Source organism: Bombus vancouverensis, chromosome 1, assembly GCF_051014615.1.
Source record: "Bombus vancouverensis nearcticus chromosome 1, iyBomVanc1_principal, whole genome shotgun sequence".
NCBI classification, from domain to species: domain Eukaryota; kingdom Metazoa; phylum Arthropoda; class Insecta; order Hymenoptera; family Apidae; genus Bombus; species Bombus vancouverensis.
Window position 1 is genome coordinate 12,753,915 of NC_134911.1, and position 17,211 is coordinate 12,771,125.

A 17,211-nucleotide genomic window follows, 5' to 3' on the forward strand; every position below is an offset into this window, starting at 1 on the left:
TTGCTCCCGAGATCGCTTCGCATCGTTTTGGGACAAAGGGTGTTCTCCCTTCCCCCGTGACGTCACCGAAAAGGGACCCGTTACCTTCGTGTACGTCAGATTACGTCACAGCGGCAGATGCGTAAGAACGAGGGAATTTCTGAACAGATGTCCAGGGGTTGTTCTTGAGATACTAGGTTGTCCGATGTTAACCCTTAAACATCTGATCTTTTTAAATATAGTACAATATTTAGAAACTTTATCGATTTATATGCGTAATATACAGGGTGGTTGGTAACTGCTGGTACAAACGGAAAGGGGGTGGTTCTACGCGAAAAAAGAAGTCGAAAATATAGAGTAAAAATTTTTTTCTTTATTTTTTTTTAAATTTTTCCATCGAGACAACGATCTACAGTGAGATCCGTTATAACGTACCGCGCGCGTACCGAGCGAAAATTCAAAGTCGATTTTCTCGAAAACAAAGCCTCAAACGAAAAATGTTTATTCTTTATTTTATATTCTTTTTTCGCGTAGAATCACCCCCTTTCCGCTTGTACCACCAGTTACCAACCACCCTGTATAAACAAGTTATGGAATAATTTTGCCGAGGGTACTACGTATAAATTGTTTATCCTGTTAATCATAGGTATACATAGTAAAGCTTTTAATGTGCATTAGCATAATAATATCTTAAATGTAAAAAAAGATAGCTAATAATTATGAATGACAATGACACATTCGAGTTGTACTATGAAAAAATTATAAAACGATCGTTCGAGGTTTGTTACTTGTCACCAATATAGTTAGTTGATAAATTATCGCGCAGAAGAATTCCAGTAATATAAATATACAATGTACAGTAATTACTATACTATATATATGATACATTACGAACATTGTCGAGTAATATATTCAAGGGATAATTCATACTTTAGGATCTTCAAGTGGCAAATTGGAAAGCGAAAGACGTTCGAGCGTGGTCATTATATCTTTACATCTTATATAATTTTTCTGTAAAAATGTTAGTAACCATAATCCTATTGCAAAAGTACTATTACCGTATTATTCATTTAACGCAATCGTGTTAGTACGTGCCTACTTCATAACTGTGCAGTAACTATTCTTCGCAAACTTCCGTAGGCGTCTGACATCTTCTTCACAGAGCCTTCACAGTACGATTTCTCGTTGATCGGCGTATCTCTACGATATACGATTACAAATGAAACATCGTTACTCATCAAAACGTCTGCCAAGCAGTTGGGTCAAAGATGTAATTAATTTCATCGGATTCAACGATGGTCTTGCTACGTTGCTGTATTTCGTACTCTGTATTTCCCTACTGTGTGTCCTACCACGAAATTTCTTTTTGATTACGTGTCACGAGAAAGGACCATCAAGAGGGTGAAATACGTGCTCAAAAAAGAAGGGTGAGTTTTTCCAAGGACCACCCCTGGAGGGGGCACCGGTCGTTTCGGGAACCGGACGCAAACAATTGCAGGCATTTACGACTCGTCCTCGATAAATTTCGCGTCGTGAAAACCGACTATATTTCCTCTCAGGGTGGGAGAGAAGTTGCTGGGCCGAGAAGAGGCGAAATTTATCTTTATCCAAAACAACAGTCACCCCTTCGGGGTGAGCTGTGGGAAACACGGACAGCTGAGGAAGGAAAGAAGGAAGGAAGGAAGGAGGAGGAGAAAGGACGAGTCTGATGCGAAAGACTGGTGCAACCCCAAAATGCTTCCTGTACTTTTCCACCCCTTCCAGTCAAGATTATCCTCCCTGTTTCTTGTCCAGAGTTTCAAAATACCATGTAGTGGTTCTATCTTTAGAAATGAACTCACTGAAGCAACAACGAGGAACTTTTTATCGCCTATTGTCGCACGTTGCGAACGGTACAAATATCGACTTGTGCAAACATTTTGTGCACATCGAAGTAACGTAATCAAGTAACGACGTTTCTTCCGAAGGAAAATATGTCTTTGACGCGATGTGTTTTGTTTCCACTTTTTTCACCTTTGTTACCGCGAGAAACGGCAAAGAGCGACTTTTGTTATCAGCCAACAGAAACCTGAAGAAACACGAAGAAACACCGGGCAACAACTGGCAACTTTTTCGAGGAACATGGAATATCGATAAAACGTTTCACGTTGTTACCTCTAAGGACGTAGCTTTCGGGCAACGTCGTTTCGATAAAGATTACCGTGAAAGGACAAACGTCGCGCAGCTTGCCTGCCTTCGAAAAGATCTGTCGATACGTATCGAGAGTAGATAGCAGCGAAAACAAACGTCATTCGTCATTCGTTTCAATTTTTCGATTGTTGGTTGAATCGTACGTGATATTTTGACGCGACACGCTACATGGGAATTGATTATCCGACATCAATCTTCGCCAGCCGGCTTATCGAGAGTATTACGCGGTTGATATAGAGATCTTAGCCGGTTCGATGATTGCCTGCTTTCGATGGTCGTCAGGCGTCAACATTGCATCCCGTGGATCATTCGTAATCGAGAACGGAATTAAGCGCTCACCAAGGCGCTCATACTCGCGCCGCTGATTGCAGTCATTAATAGAGAAAATTAATGAGCCGGTAGAGCCGACTCGCTTCGTCTTTGTCCCACGCGATCGTTTCAACGCGCCTCTCTCCTAGAAGCGCGTGTTGATTCACAAATAAATCATCGGCGTTCGTGCCTCTACCAATCGTTGTCCGAGGAAGAAACGAATTTATCCGAGGCTTCTATCCATCTCCTGAGCCCTGTAGCATGGGATCAACCGCTTCATTCGATAGACTTCCGTTTCTATTACTTTCCTTTCCGATATGCAAATATTGTTTTATTACCGAGTTTGCCTTAAGGAAGTAAAATACAAACGGATAAAGGGGAGCTTACAGTATTATTCAACCATTGAAACACGTGATTTGTGATACTTTCGGAGAGATTAAAACCATGATCCTTTTTCAGGGCGATGTTACCTTAAATTTTCATACTTCAATCTTGCTTTCGCGTTTGTAAACGAAAAGGATCTGTGATATTTTAAGGAGACGATTAACGCGCAATTAGATAATAAGAATTATTTCATATTTAAATACGATTGGATAGAAAGTGAGTGGAACAACGCAGCAGGGTTAACTTGGAAATGTGTCTTTTCGTTTGTTTCAAAAGTACATGATCATTCTCGTATTCGGGGATAGTAACTTTGCGAAAATTCTAAAGTATTGTAGAAGTTTCTGCAATTAAAGCAACGACGAAAACTCGAACAGTTTGCTTTCAAATATCATATTTTGTGTTATTTATTATCGATTCAAGAAATCTAAGAAATTTTCCTTTCCTCGGTCATTGGTAATTGGTCTACCTAGCTGCATAGTTCAGTTAGAAAAACACAGGTAATATAACGTAATATCGTTAATATATTAACAACTACATGTTGATTTTTACTAGTACCACAACACTGTTATTGAGCAAGAAGTGACAGGGACTTAATACCGTGTAGTATTAATAAAGGATTGTACATAATATGGAAATTATCAATCAAATCTTAAAACCTACGTAACATTCACAAGCATTATATGTGTACAGCCTCGTGTTATGAAAATATCACTATATCGTATGTTGATCGTTTACCAAAATATTCATCTGGCAAAAAATATCCATATCTTAAACAAACAAACTTCTTTCTACATCTAAATTTCCTATAACTTGTAGCGAACCTTCACAAATCTTCCTCGCAAGGTAAATTTTAATCATCGCGCGTATCAGCCAGCGTCATAAATCTCCGTACGTATAAGTCGTCGTACTCGCGCCAGAGATCTCTCGTATCGTAAATTAGAAAAGCGAATACCTCGTAGATCGCTTTCAACCAGATGTTCGTAGCCGGCTCCGTATTCTTTCGTATATATTTCCATGTTCGCGTCGATGAGTTTCTTAGTTACCTTGGAAGGTCGCTCGATGACCTCGGCCTTTGAAGGCTCACCCACAACCGCGATTACAGCGTCTTTTCCACTGGAAACGTCGAAACTCAGTACCGAGGTGGCGGCGGACGAACCGATGGTATGCCTTTCACCTTGCGTAATTATTCACAGTTCATTATTCAGTGTCAGATTATCATGGCGTGACAAGTGTTGCCGCGGCGCGGCGTTAACGGATGCTGGTCGCGAACCTGCCTGTGAACCCGCCTTAAGCCACCGACCGTATCCGTTCGCAGGAAACGCGCGCGTGAGTGATTAGAACAGAAGCGCTAATCAGACGATGAAATATTCCACAAAGGATCGAAGCTGGCGTATACCCTCGGTGTAGCCGTGTACCACCGATGGACATACTAAAAGTTGAACGAACATAACGTCGACCGGTTTCAGAAAGCATAAACGATTGGCCACTCGTTCGAAACTTGTCCCGCAGATATCTAATATTTATTTCTTCGCGTTCATGAGTGTTAGAACGCTGAATGTTCGTATAGGAAAGAATTACCGGTTTATAGTAGCGTGGAATATTCACTTCGATTCATAGGAAAGAAGCACAATGTAGGCGAAGCTAGTCGTAAGAAAACGACGACGATAGTTATAACGCGATAAGAAGAAGCTGGAAGATTTAATTAGTCATTAACGGTGGACTAGGTATCGTTGATCGTTTAGCATCGTTTATGAACGACATTTCAAACGGAACGTTTATCAAGCAAGCCGTGGTGATATTCTTTTTGCCGGTGAACGAGGGAGACGCGGATTGATAGTTAGAGAGACCTGCCGCGTCCGTGGGTGTGATAAATTGCGCTCCACGTGCAGCACGTTCCATTCGCACGTTGTAAAAACGTTTTATCGGTACCTCTGAACTCTACGCTCGATTCTCTCCGAAAAAAACGCATCTTGATTCCTGAGAAGTTCGTACTTAGTTATGTTTGACGAGATTCATCTTAATTGCTAAATTACGTGACAATCGAACTTCAATAATATTATTCTTCATAATCGTAACTACGTATGATTATATTTGACATAAGATGACACGTAATAATTAAATAATAATAGTTAAATCGATTTTCGAAAACCTCGTAAAAAGACTAGTTCGTTACTCGACAATTTCTCTAATTTTTACTCTAATTTCTGAATTGCAGATTACTATTACCGGTTGATTAGGAAAATTCTTCCAGACCAGTAGAATATCTCTTCGCGTTAATGTAATCAGCGATGCTTAAATAGCAAATATCTGCGCTATCATGTGTCTTTCGATATGTAATTTAATTTTTGTGGTCGCTTTACGGATATGAAAAGCTAGAAACGCTACTTCTAATTCTCGATTCATCGTTAATTCATACATTTTGATCAAGCTTGAATGTCGTCATTGCGAATCGATTGTTGGCTACATCGGTATCGTAAAATTTGAAAAGCAGCCAAATATTTCCTATAAGAAAGTAAGATACTTAAAACGAGAATGAGGACAGAGAGGTTACATATTTTGGCTGGAAACAGAAATGTCGGAGACCACCCTGGACACGCGTCGGTATCAACAGGTGTTGGTTTATGACACCGTAGCGGAAACCGTGGGCATGGACATCGATTCCGATGCAATTTAGATAACCGGAACCGATTCGACAACCCTGAAAACCTGAACGCACCGCGATAAAGGCACGGTGTAAATTCGGCGAATCTCGCGTGCACGCGCGGGTGTGAATCGCGTTACCCGTTCGGCCAAAAGTAAAGCTGACTCATTCGTTGACAAAGAGCCGTAACTTAATTACGTACGCGAGGTGACTTTTAAAGCGGCGGTTTCATACGACGTCGCGCTACGTCGTGTATCTCATTAATGATAATCGACGCGACGACACCGTTTCGTACCACGAATTCAACTTAAAATTTTCTTTCGTGATTCCATTTGCAACAAAGTTCATCTTTCAGATTGTTTATCGGAGAATTTATTTAACGGTTTAATACGTGTTCTGCAAAGGTTTCGAACACGTGAGCTTGCGTTATACGTTGCGAAACACAAGAAAATAAGCGTGACAGTGGTAGAGAAACGGTGCGTGAGGTATCGATCGATAGTTTTAATCGAGGGTACGGCCATCGAGGCCTATCTGGCTCGACGCAGTTTATGCGAACAAGAGGATCGCCAACGCAAGACGCATAAAAGAGCACGGGCATTGTCGTTGTTCGAGCAGATATACCCTCCCTATCCTCTTTATTCCGGCGGGCCCATTGTCAGCCGATACGCGTCTACCTCTCCTTCGTTCTTCACCCGAAACTTTTCCATTCTTCTTCAATTTTCCATCCTCCTTGTCCGCACCCCTAAGATCAACCAGCCCAGAGATCATTCCCTTTGAATGATCGTCGCACGCTATGTTAGCTTCATAGTTTTCCTATGCCTGTTCTACTTTCTAAACGGCTCTCGTGCGCAATTCTTCGATGCTTCCTCACCGGTATCACACGCCAAGGATCTTTCAACGATTCCTTAATACCGATCATACGGAATGATTAAACTCAACGTATTAATAAGACATTAGAAAATATGTTGTACGCGTGTTCGTGTGGCTCTTAACGTTTCCCGCTCTTTACGAGACGCACGAACGAGCATAAAATGGACGTGACCGCGGCGCTTGTCCGCCAGTGGACGGCAATTCGAATAAATTATTACCGGTACACGCGCGTCAAACGCGTTATTTACGACACACCGGGTAACCGGGCATGATAACGTCGTCCGGATGAGGCGACAATTAATATTCATCGAGCGGACGATGGTCGAGCACGGGTTCGTGAAGACACGACGAGGAACACCGGTCTCCGTGGCTAATTAAGAAGCTTTAATTCTCTTAAAAACCGACGTCCGGCGCGCTTTTAAAGTATCGGTTACACGAAGAAAAGAGAGGTTTCCGTAGGATATTTATCGCGGCGCACGCGTTCACGTGTATCGAAAGACCGAGAGAGGCACGAACGTGACGTGTGGGTGGAACGGAAAGTCACCCACGTGCCCCACCCTCGGCACGCACGTGTAAAGCACGCACGGTTTACACATGTGCTTACCGATGTACCTGCACGCATTCGTCACCGGACCACACGTGTAAGCGCGCCTTTATACGGCCCTCGACGGCCAGCCTATAGGTGCGTGTTGCATATTCATACACGGCCCCGCGGCTCGATGCTCCACTTCGCCATTCGGGAGGTGTAGGAGGACGGGCGTGCATAATTTTTCGAGTGCCTTGAACTCCGCGTTAATCGATTCCGCTTGCGAGCGTTTCGTTGCCAGCCGCTATTGGAGCTTGGCGACATTGCTACGAAGAGAACGATAGGTTTGTACATAACGAGTATTTTAAAATAATGGATTCTTCAAGGGCGATTGCTGGAAATTTCAAGGTGAAAGAACAGTGCCCGGAAAATGCAAAGAAGAAAGTTATGTGAATCATCTTGTATAGGGTAGTCGTTATAATAAATAAGACAAATTTTCGGTTAGTTCCCATTTATATAATGGTGCTCGTAAGGACATTGATTTGCCAGTATCCACTGTCTTATCACAATTGTTAAGATATGTAACATTGCAAAGGACAAAAATTGCTAGTCTCTTTTAGTTAGAAAGCAATTACTCTTTCACCTTCCCTCAAATAATTGGATTCCTCCACAAGAGAGAATAATATGTTGGAACGTATAATTGTTTGTGTATTACTGTTAAATGCAAGTTCATTTCTTGCTACGCACTCGGTGCGTCGTTTTTACGGTTCATTTTTAAATTACGATACTTTTGCCGACCTGAAAGACATTGGATGACAGGCATTGTTATCAACCTTATTCTTATTAATATTAATTCACCTTTATTAATATAAGTCACAGCATACTATTAAGTATAGCTTAGGGAACTCGTAATAGCAACAACAATAGCGTATACAGGAAGATAATCGTGGTATATCACGATGGAATTTACCGAACTTAATTAACGTACAAACAGTTGTTCGACTTTTACGACTCTTAGCCCTTCCCTTTCTCTTGTTCTTTCCTTTTTTTTTTTTTTTTAACTTTCTTGCCGCTCGTTTTTAATCTTGTTGCACGTGAGAGACGGCGCTCGACGCGCGTGGGAGGGTCGTACGAAAGGGATCCAAGTTCCAGAGCCGAATTTTAATAGCCTGCGCGCCTTTGAAAGTCGAGGTCGGTCGCCAGTTTACTTTCATTCGATTGCCGGACTATTTTTTATCACGTAATATTGCTGCTACCCATCTATCGTAAAAGAAAGGAAAATTATTGCGAAGGCACGCGTTACTTCAGCTGCAATTTGGAGCAAAAGAACCCGAACTTTTCTTTGCTCGTAAGAAAACAAGTTATGGTAAATCATCCTCCATACTGAGGACAAAAACTCGGAGAATTTTTGCGATCACGTCAGAATATTCCTCTCGTGCTACGTTTAAACACTTGCAACAATTTTTGCAACATTTTTCATCGATAATTTTCAATTTTTTTTTTCTTATTATTAAATACGTTAAAGAATATGATCTATTTTTCCTAAATACGCTGTTTGCCACAGATTGTCCCAAACAATAATACTTGACAGGTTTCTCGATAGCGATCTAGTTTAAAGAACATGTGATGCTGTCGTGAAATTCCCCAGGAAAGTGTGAATATAGAATGAGCCAGCAAAGATAGCTTTTTGCTCTCATTGACGTCATCCTTCTTCCACAAACTATTCATATTCGCAATAAATAACGTTGATGAAAACGATCGATTAAAAAGACACTCGTGGCGCAGGAAATCGCGGTGTAATGTATAGGTCACGGATTCCGGAACGATCTGACAAAAATAACCGCAAATGCCTTAATTACGTCGATATCTTAAATAGAATCGCCGATAAAACGATTCTATCCCCGCTGTGGAATAAAGAAGAGCAACGTTGCTCAAAGTGATCGGTCGCCCAAGATCCGCCGTTCATTAATTAACCTCTCGAAGCAAAGGTTGCCGAAATGCATTTTTATCGGTGCTTCATCGACCATACAGCGTCGTTATCCTCGATTTGGCGAACAGCCACGGAAAGGTAAGCCGTGAAGGGAATCTGAAAATCTTGCGGCGGACGCGAGTCATCATCGCCACGGTAGTTTCTGTTGCTGGTTGCTGGCGCCCACCAGCGAGGCAGCCTCGTTACAGCCGCTGGATATAAAACTTAATTTCACTTCGCCGAAAAATAAATCCCAGGTGAGAGAGGGCCCCGCGTTGTGAAACGATGTCGAGTCTCGGCGAAGAGGGACGGGTGAGCGCGCACAGGAAGCACGGTTTCTCCGCGAAACGGCGCGAGAGGAAACCAGCTGCGCCTCTTTTTTATCCGCTCGCGCCCGTAACTTTTCTTTGCACGATCGTTTCTCGCGGAACGCAGTTACCGGTAATTTCGCGAGCCGTATCCCCGAAATCTGCTGGACCAGGCCAGGATGCGAATCGAACTGTTTCGCGCCGCCTCTGAGAACCGGGATAACTTTGCTCTCTGCCACTTTTTCTTTGCTCCCATTTTCTTCCGTTTCTTTCCTCCTTCGACCCTCTTCTTCTTCTCTCCTCGTCGTTTCTTTCGTGCGTACCAGGTGGAATCGGTCGGAGAACGGAGTCGGTTCGACCAGTTTTCGAAACCGCGATATAAACATTCGAAACAGTTCACGGGACGAATAAGAGCTGGTACACTTCGTATCCGGCATTGAAATTACCGGAGCGGCAGGTTCGCATCGTCGAAATTACCAAGGCTCCTCGAGTCGATACGCGGCTCGCGTCGCACTCGTGCTCCTTCATCTCGATTCTTGTTATCGTTTAATTATTGGATCCTTTGATTGACGAAGGAATTTAATCGATCCGTATCGCTGGCGAGGAGGCTGGTAGAAGGAGTCACGAATCTGTTTCAGGCTATCGCGATATATTTTCAAATATGATCGATAACGATGATAAACCTCTGGAATCGACGGATGCTTTTAACGTATTTGAAAATTTCGCGATATCAACGCAGGTTTATCCGATACCTATAAAATACCGCGAAATATAATTTAAGGCGCGTAAACGAAACAAATCGCGCCAGGTGAGATTTAAAATACATGATATATCGCCGAAGTATATCTGTATTTGAAATAATATTATTATATGCACGTAACTCATTTTATATTTCCTTAATAATTCTTTCAGTTATGATATTCCTAATCCACGGATCAATAATATTTCAGAAAAAGCGTTAGAAAAGATAAGGATGGTTTATAGGATTGGTGCTTTTACGATCGCAGGTAACACGCGTTTGAAATGTAGAACCTGATCGCGGCTACCCTACCAACGAGGCATTTTAGGCGTGCGCCAGAAACAAGAAACTCGTTTGCTACACGTCGCCTATATATTATCACTGTCGCTTTTATCGATTCGTTTCGACGACTTCCAGCGTTTCCATCGAGGGAAATCAAGCTACCATCGCCACCAACGTTTACGACCTATCTCTTCCACCAAGATTTATAAAAACCAATAAAACTCGATTACTCCTATCTTACAAATTCTCTCGCATCCGCGAATGAAACTCCCATTGAATGCCACGGACTGCCATTAAAAGCCTGCGCTACCGTGAAGACGTCGATTCCCTGCGGAGAACTCGGTTCATTGTGCAGAATTCAGTTCAGTGTGGAGAGCTCGATTTACCGCCGAGTGTTCAGTTCGGTACAGAGAACTGGCTTTACCGTACAGTAGCCGATTCATCGTAGAGAACTCGTTCCACCGTAGAAAATTCAGTTCAGCGTCGAGAGGTCGGTTCACTCTGGAAAATTCAGTTCACAGGGAAAAGCCCGGTTCACCAAGGAGAATTCAGTTCAGTGTGAAGAACCGAGAAACTGGAGAACCGAGACTCCCGATACGTTGCTCGCCAGAGATAGATATTCGCGGATGGATCGAGGGAAACGGCGGCAAGATGATCGCGCGCGATCGATACCGCGAGAGCGGACCGATCTTGGAGCCGCCAAGGGAAAATCGATTCCCGTGATCTTCCTATCTAAAATCTGGTATCCCCGTAAGAGTAACGTGCGCTGACTGAGCGTTGCGGCTGCCTTGTTACCGAGCCTCGACCAAGCTACTCTCCGCTACTCTGTGCAGCTTCGTCCTTCTTCTGGACCTTCTTCCGAGGCCTCAGCTCCGCTCCCCGTGTCCCGTCGTCCCGCGCGCCAATTCATTAAGCTGTAATTGAGTTTTCAGCCCGGCGATACGAAGACCGAGATACATCTATGTAGGATGTAAGAAAGAGGAGAGGGAGAGAAAGGAAGTAAAGGGACGAGAAACGTACGGATACCGAACGTGTGATAAAGAGACGAGAAGAGGAAAGGGGGGAAAGGGAACGGGCACATCGCGAATTAAACACGACAACGTGTGACCGATGTCCAGGCCGTGATTAACTAAAGTTTTAACAAGCTCTCTCTAGCCTTCGTTCCCGATGACGACGACCACGGTACCGACCATCGTCGATGCTTACACGCACGCCGTACGGATTAATTCTCCAGCCGAGCCGTAGTTGCGAGAGACTTATTTCTCGATGGTTAATCTACCAGGCAGTTAATGTCACTATACCTGTACTTGGGGAGGAGAGTCATTACGGCGGCCAGGCTTCTTCCTTTTTTCCCCTCTTTTTCCGCTTCTATTTACGCGCTCGTTACCCGCGAATTCGCGAGGCTCCTGCGCACTACTGCGCGCGCTCGATCGGAACGAATACATCAAAATATTAGGAGGGGCAAATACGTATCTGGATGATCCCTACGGTTATGTTGGAAGTTTCGCGCGATTTCAGACCGGCCATGGTTTATGAACCGTGTTCGTAGATTTTTCTTCCTTCGATATTTTTTTCCATTAATAACTCGCATTCCTGGCGTTCCTATCGTATTAAGATTTTCCTGTTTGGTGCAACCGTTCGTTCAACACTACCAAACACCAACGACTAAGATATAGGAATTCTTTTAACGGAATCAAACCGAAAGAACGCGTTTATACGAAGAAAAATAGAATTCCTGCGAAGAATTACGAGTCGATGTGGATGATCGTGATCCGATCACTCTTGTACTTGGAAAAGTCTTACGAAAAATTGTGAATTCGTTCAATTATATCTATAAGATTCCTGTGAAATATTTTGAATTATTCGATTGTCTTTACTTGCTCGAATAGTTGCAGCATTAGCAAAAGGCTCATGTATGTGCATACTGATTAAAGGCTAATCGAACGAAATTTATGGCGTGGAACATGCATCGTGTCCGCATAATACGGATGCCAGAAAGTGAAACTACTCGACAATGATAGAGGGAGATCACATCTGGTGGAAACTCGTTCCCACGTCGCGACGGCTACGCGTGTCTAGGAAGCGCGTGGGCGCGCGTAACCAAGGGAAGCAAAAGCCGGTCGAACAGTTTTCAGATGAAGCCAGCGCCGTTTGTACTCGGCGTGGGTGGCTTGGAAATGTCCTGCAACGATGGATACCGGCTCTGGACGGGACCGTAATTCGAGCCTCTGTCAGGTGCGCCGGCTCGATTACCTTAATTCTCGAAACTCGTTCTCATCTCGATTTACCGGCCATCCGCGATGCGTTGCCCCGTTCCTTGGAAAGACGACCGGGGTATCCCTTTCTTCTGGTTGCGGTGCCACACCACAGATTTGTCCCTGCGACGCGCCTGCTAAGTTTCCAACGATTCGAGGTCATCGATCTTCGAGTTTTTTGGATCTGTATTTTGATCTTCCAGCGAGATCTTTCTCGGTATTCGGGTTCCTTAAAGCATCCTCGCGTTCTCGTTTATCCTTCACCGGTAATGGACTATTGACCCTTTGGTTTAGCTGAGCGTGATAAAACGAAGAAGAATGTAGAACGAACTATTTAGAAAATAATCCTCTTCTGCTTTCTTTATATCGAACGTAAGAAAAACAGACGTACGAACACACGTTCAAGTCTTTGTAGTAAATAAATATTAACAATCAAAAGGCTTGCTGCAAAGGAGGTAGCTTCACTTTCCAGTAATTTGAGTAAACCAATGAACATCGACTCGAAATTGGTTAAAATCAGATTATTTTTACAAACGTGCTGGAAATTCGATGTCGTTTAAAAACGACAGCATTTTTGCCGATAATCTTTGCTACTGCTGTTAGATCTTTGGTAAATTAATATTTGCTCAATTGTTATGTTCATCGTGGTTAAAAATCCGTAGTGTTAACTGAGATCGAAAATTTGACGTCGATGTTAATTATGATTCGAAATCCCTCTGAGTTCAATCTCGGTTCGTATTATCATGAACGTCGCCTCAACTAAATCCAAAAAATTCATACAGCAGACAAAAGTCGTCGAGAGCGAGGATCGAAGTGAATTTTTGCGGAAGCCGCCGACAATGGCGAACGTGGGCCACGAATAATCCCACGTAGGTTTGGAAAAGCTGCTTAGCTCGAATCAAGGCGGCTCCATTGCACCCACTTTGTCCGCTATTGTGCGCTATGAAATAGAGAAGCATCGAGACGGACGGCTTGATCCTCAGTCGTTATCCTCGATTCCTCGATCGTCGACCGTATTTACAGACAATTCTGTATTTACCAGTTTCTTCTACATCAAGGCGAGACCTGTTGCGTGTTGGCCGAGTTTCATTACCGAGGCCCAAATGAATCCCCGAGACGCGGCACTAATTAATGACGCGGTACGCTTCGTTCTGGCGAACGCGAGAGACCCAACCAAACGGACGATCTCGTTCGTGAGTCATCGTGAACGAGATTTACGTTCTTCAACGACGCTAATAGAATTCTCGAAAATTTCTGCCCAGTCATTTCGATTGGTCCATTCTGATGAATTTCGGTTTCGCGTCGTGTGCCTTCTCGTTGACGTGTAAAAATAACGGAGGAGGAAATCGGATCTCGTTGGTCGTAGGGAGAACCGAGCGGTCGAATTTTTGACCATTAGCTTTCTTTTCTTTTTTCTTTCGACTTTTCTGCTAGTAATTGCCAGTTGTTCGACAAAATCATCGTCTCAATATGGTCCGCGAAATAATTTTGGGGTTGTTAAATGTTGACTAACAGGCTTGTGTTAGATATCCGTCCTTGGCATTCGAAGAATCATGATGATTTCAGTCGAAGGACCAAGGCTATCGCGAAAGTGTCGTCCTTCGTTCATCGAAGCTGGTTCCTCCGCTGAAAAGGAACGACCGTCTCACCTTGGACTCGCTTCAGTTTCGAAGTCCAATCGAGCACTCCGTCTAACTGGTAATCATATCGATGCGTGTCAAACATTGAAACTAAATAGGCATTCTTGTTTCGTTGAGTCTTATACCAGAAACGCTGGGCTAGCATCCTACGACAATTATCTTATCACGAAGAAATTATTAAACGCTGTTATTAACAGAACGATTAAAATGAGTAATTCGTGATTTTTTATAAAAATTTTACAGATTCATAACGTATCGTACATCACATTTTTACAATCCTGAAGGTTTTTTTTTTTTTTTGTAAAACATATAATTTTCCATTTTGTTTTCTTCGGTACAAGTTTTCCGCTTTAATTGTCTATAATTCTAGCGTCAGTGTACCTAATATTCATGACGATAAGAAACAAATCTTGCTGAGAGCGATACAAGCGTAGTTATAATTCAAAGTTCAAACGTATTCCTATATAAAACATCTTTTGATCTAATCAACAAACATGCAAGAAGAGTTTGGCTCGCCTGTCCAAACTTCCAATCTAAATTAACTTTAATTCCAATTTAATTTTAGTTTGGCGAAAACCTGAACGCATACATTGAACTTTCTTGACGGCGTGAAACGAACGTTCTTGTGGCGGTACGAGCATAGACACCTGAGGATTCGTGTGGTATCCTGCCGAAAAAGTGTGTAACTCGATCCGGCAAAAAGGTAATAACCCGCTCATGAATTTTAATTTAAAATTAAAGCGATACCGCGCGGGGGAGGGACCCGCGATATATAGCTCATCCGAGAGTGGTTTTGCAGGTAGCTGATACACAGACACAGTCCTCCTCTTCCTCATCCCTGTTTCACTTTCGCTCTTCCTCTTCTTCTTCGTCTTCTCCTTCCTCTTTATCGTTATCTTCTTCTTCTTCTGCTGTTGCTTTGCCGAAGCTGATTCTCTCGTTCACACGCCTCCTTCATTTTCGAACACCATACAACGAGGCTGGCATTCTGAGGGAAGCCTCTAGAATGTGTCTGACGAAACTGTTACCCTTTACCGGATAATAAAAAAAAAAAGGAGACGTGGAAAGAGGAGAAACCTTTGATACGCGTGGGCGCGATAAATACCGGGGGTGTCTTTAAAATTTTTCTGGGATGGAGAGGTATTTCAGATTAAATGAGAAACGAGTCACTTAAGGAATTATCTACTGGTTTGATGTTATCTGAGATTTCTCTTGGATGAGTATAGTCCAGTAAAAATATAAATCTCAGATGTATATGTTACGTCGTATTAAAACTATCCAAAGTAAAGTAGTCGTGATATTCGGTGGAAAGTATTTATTCAGGTTGTACTTTTCTAATTATTCTCAGGAAATTATGAATTATATATCGCATTAAAATATGGATTAAACAAAATGCAGTTTACATAAATACGAAAGTAAATCGAAAGGTAGATTGTGTGTAGTATCGGCGGTATCATCTGTAAAATTATTAATTATTCTTGTTCACAAAATTATACGAGTAATATGTCAATCTATCCAGCCACGAAGCCTACGAAAATTCTTCGATTCTATTCACTTAGTTGATACAATATAACTTTTCAACTTTGCGATAGTAAGGATTTCCTAATCATTTTAAACAGTCTATCAAAATTATCGAAACTATTATTTATGACATAATCCTTTCCATCGACAAAGTGCACAGTACATTGCTTCGTTTCTCAAATTTATTTACAAATTACTTATTCTGGTTACCAGAAATGGAAGAATTATGCTGTATCAAACTCGATTAGATTAATTATCGTCTTAAGTAAGAGCCAAAGCTCTTACAAATTAAATTCTGTTTTATTCTGTTTTATCGAAGAGCTGTCGTCGACTATCCATTGCCTCATAAACCGAGACCAAACGATATCTCGCGATTGATCGCGACGTCTTCAGTATCCAAACGATGCGCATCCTGTAATATTGTCTGAAAGAAAGATACAACAAGGACCACAGGCATGGAGAAGCGGTACGACGGTTTAAGGTGTACGAAAGCAAGATGAAAATCACGAGAGGCCGGTACAAATGTGTGCACGCATGTATGCATACGTAAAATGTACGTTCGTAAAGCACAGTGGTTTATGAATACACGAATTTACTGCTTAATCAACCGAGGCGCTGAGGCAGCGCAATTAAAACGCCATTAAGCGGCCACATAAAAATTCTCGGTAAAATTCGGTGATATCGGGTTACTGAATTTCTCCTTCCAGGCTTCGGGGTTACGATCTATAGGATGCACGGGTTTATAGTCACCTGGATCGTGTTATAGTCAGCCGAGAATTCTCGAAATTGTATATGGGACACTTTCAGGTCCTCTCGTTTGGTTTCCTTGTTTGAAATTTTCCTTGATACACGCGACAGAAATTTATTATTCTGTTATTTAGTTACATCAATTAAATCGGTTAATTAATTGTATTATACGTACGTATGCATAATTTCTTACAACTGTACATTTAGATTAACGTAAGCAACTTTCTTGCTTCTACGACAAGCTGTCCCTAAACGTGTAAATTGCAGTCTCGCAGGAAAAAAAAGAAACGCGTATAAGAACAGGTCGTAATGTTTGATTTTGCGATTACGTATTCTACATATATTAAAGAATAATTGAAATTTTATTCCTTGCAGATTGTCACTTAATTTCCTCGAAATTTTCCTTTCCTATATTTAATGATACGACTATAAATTCGTCAAGGATACTTTACTATTGGAAGTAGGAGCACGATTCATAGCAATTACAGTGATCCACCGTTATCGTAGCTTCGTTGTTTCTTTGGTCTCTTTGATGTTGCGCGGCCATTATGTTCCCAAAATTGTTTTCCACCCGTTAGAAGATCAACGTAGCCCGAGGGCAGGCTTCTCTAACGGTACGTCAGTTCATCGGGAACAGGTGATTAATTATTCGGACGGGTAGGCGTGGGACGTTATCGACAAATTCACCTTGAAGAGTAAAGGTACTGCTAGGGGAACGAACTGCCTTCTCGAGGCTGCGTCGAACGCGCGTATCTAAACTCACCGGCTCTTCTCATCGTTTGATCCAATCTGCTGCTGTTTCTCCACCTTCGTACTTACGTCTAGCACTTCTGTTTTCTCTTAAATAAATA

At 42.4% G+C, this 17,211-nt stretch overlaps 1 long non-coding RNA gene across 2 annotated transcripts in view; it reads left to right on the forward strand.

The window, feature by feature from the left end:
• LOC117153391 (uncharacterized) overlaps positions 1 to 17,211 on the forward strand; it is a 61,707-nt gene that overhangs the window by 33,838 nt on the left and 10,658 nt on the right. The window contains exons 2-3 of one of the 2 annotated variants that reach the window (XR_004463599.2): positions 14,658 to 14,795; positions 15,933 to 16,725. This is a non-coding gene — a long non-coding RNA (uncharacterized LOC117153391). Of the gene's footprint in view, positions 1 to 14,657; positions 14,796 to 15,932; positions 16,726 to 17,211 lie in introns of those variants that run through there. The other variant, XR_013058706.1, reaches the window with a different exon arrangement.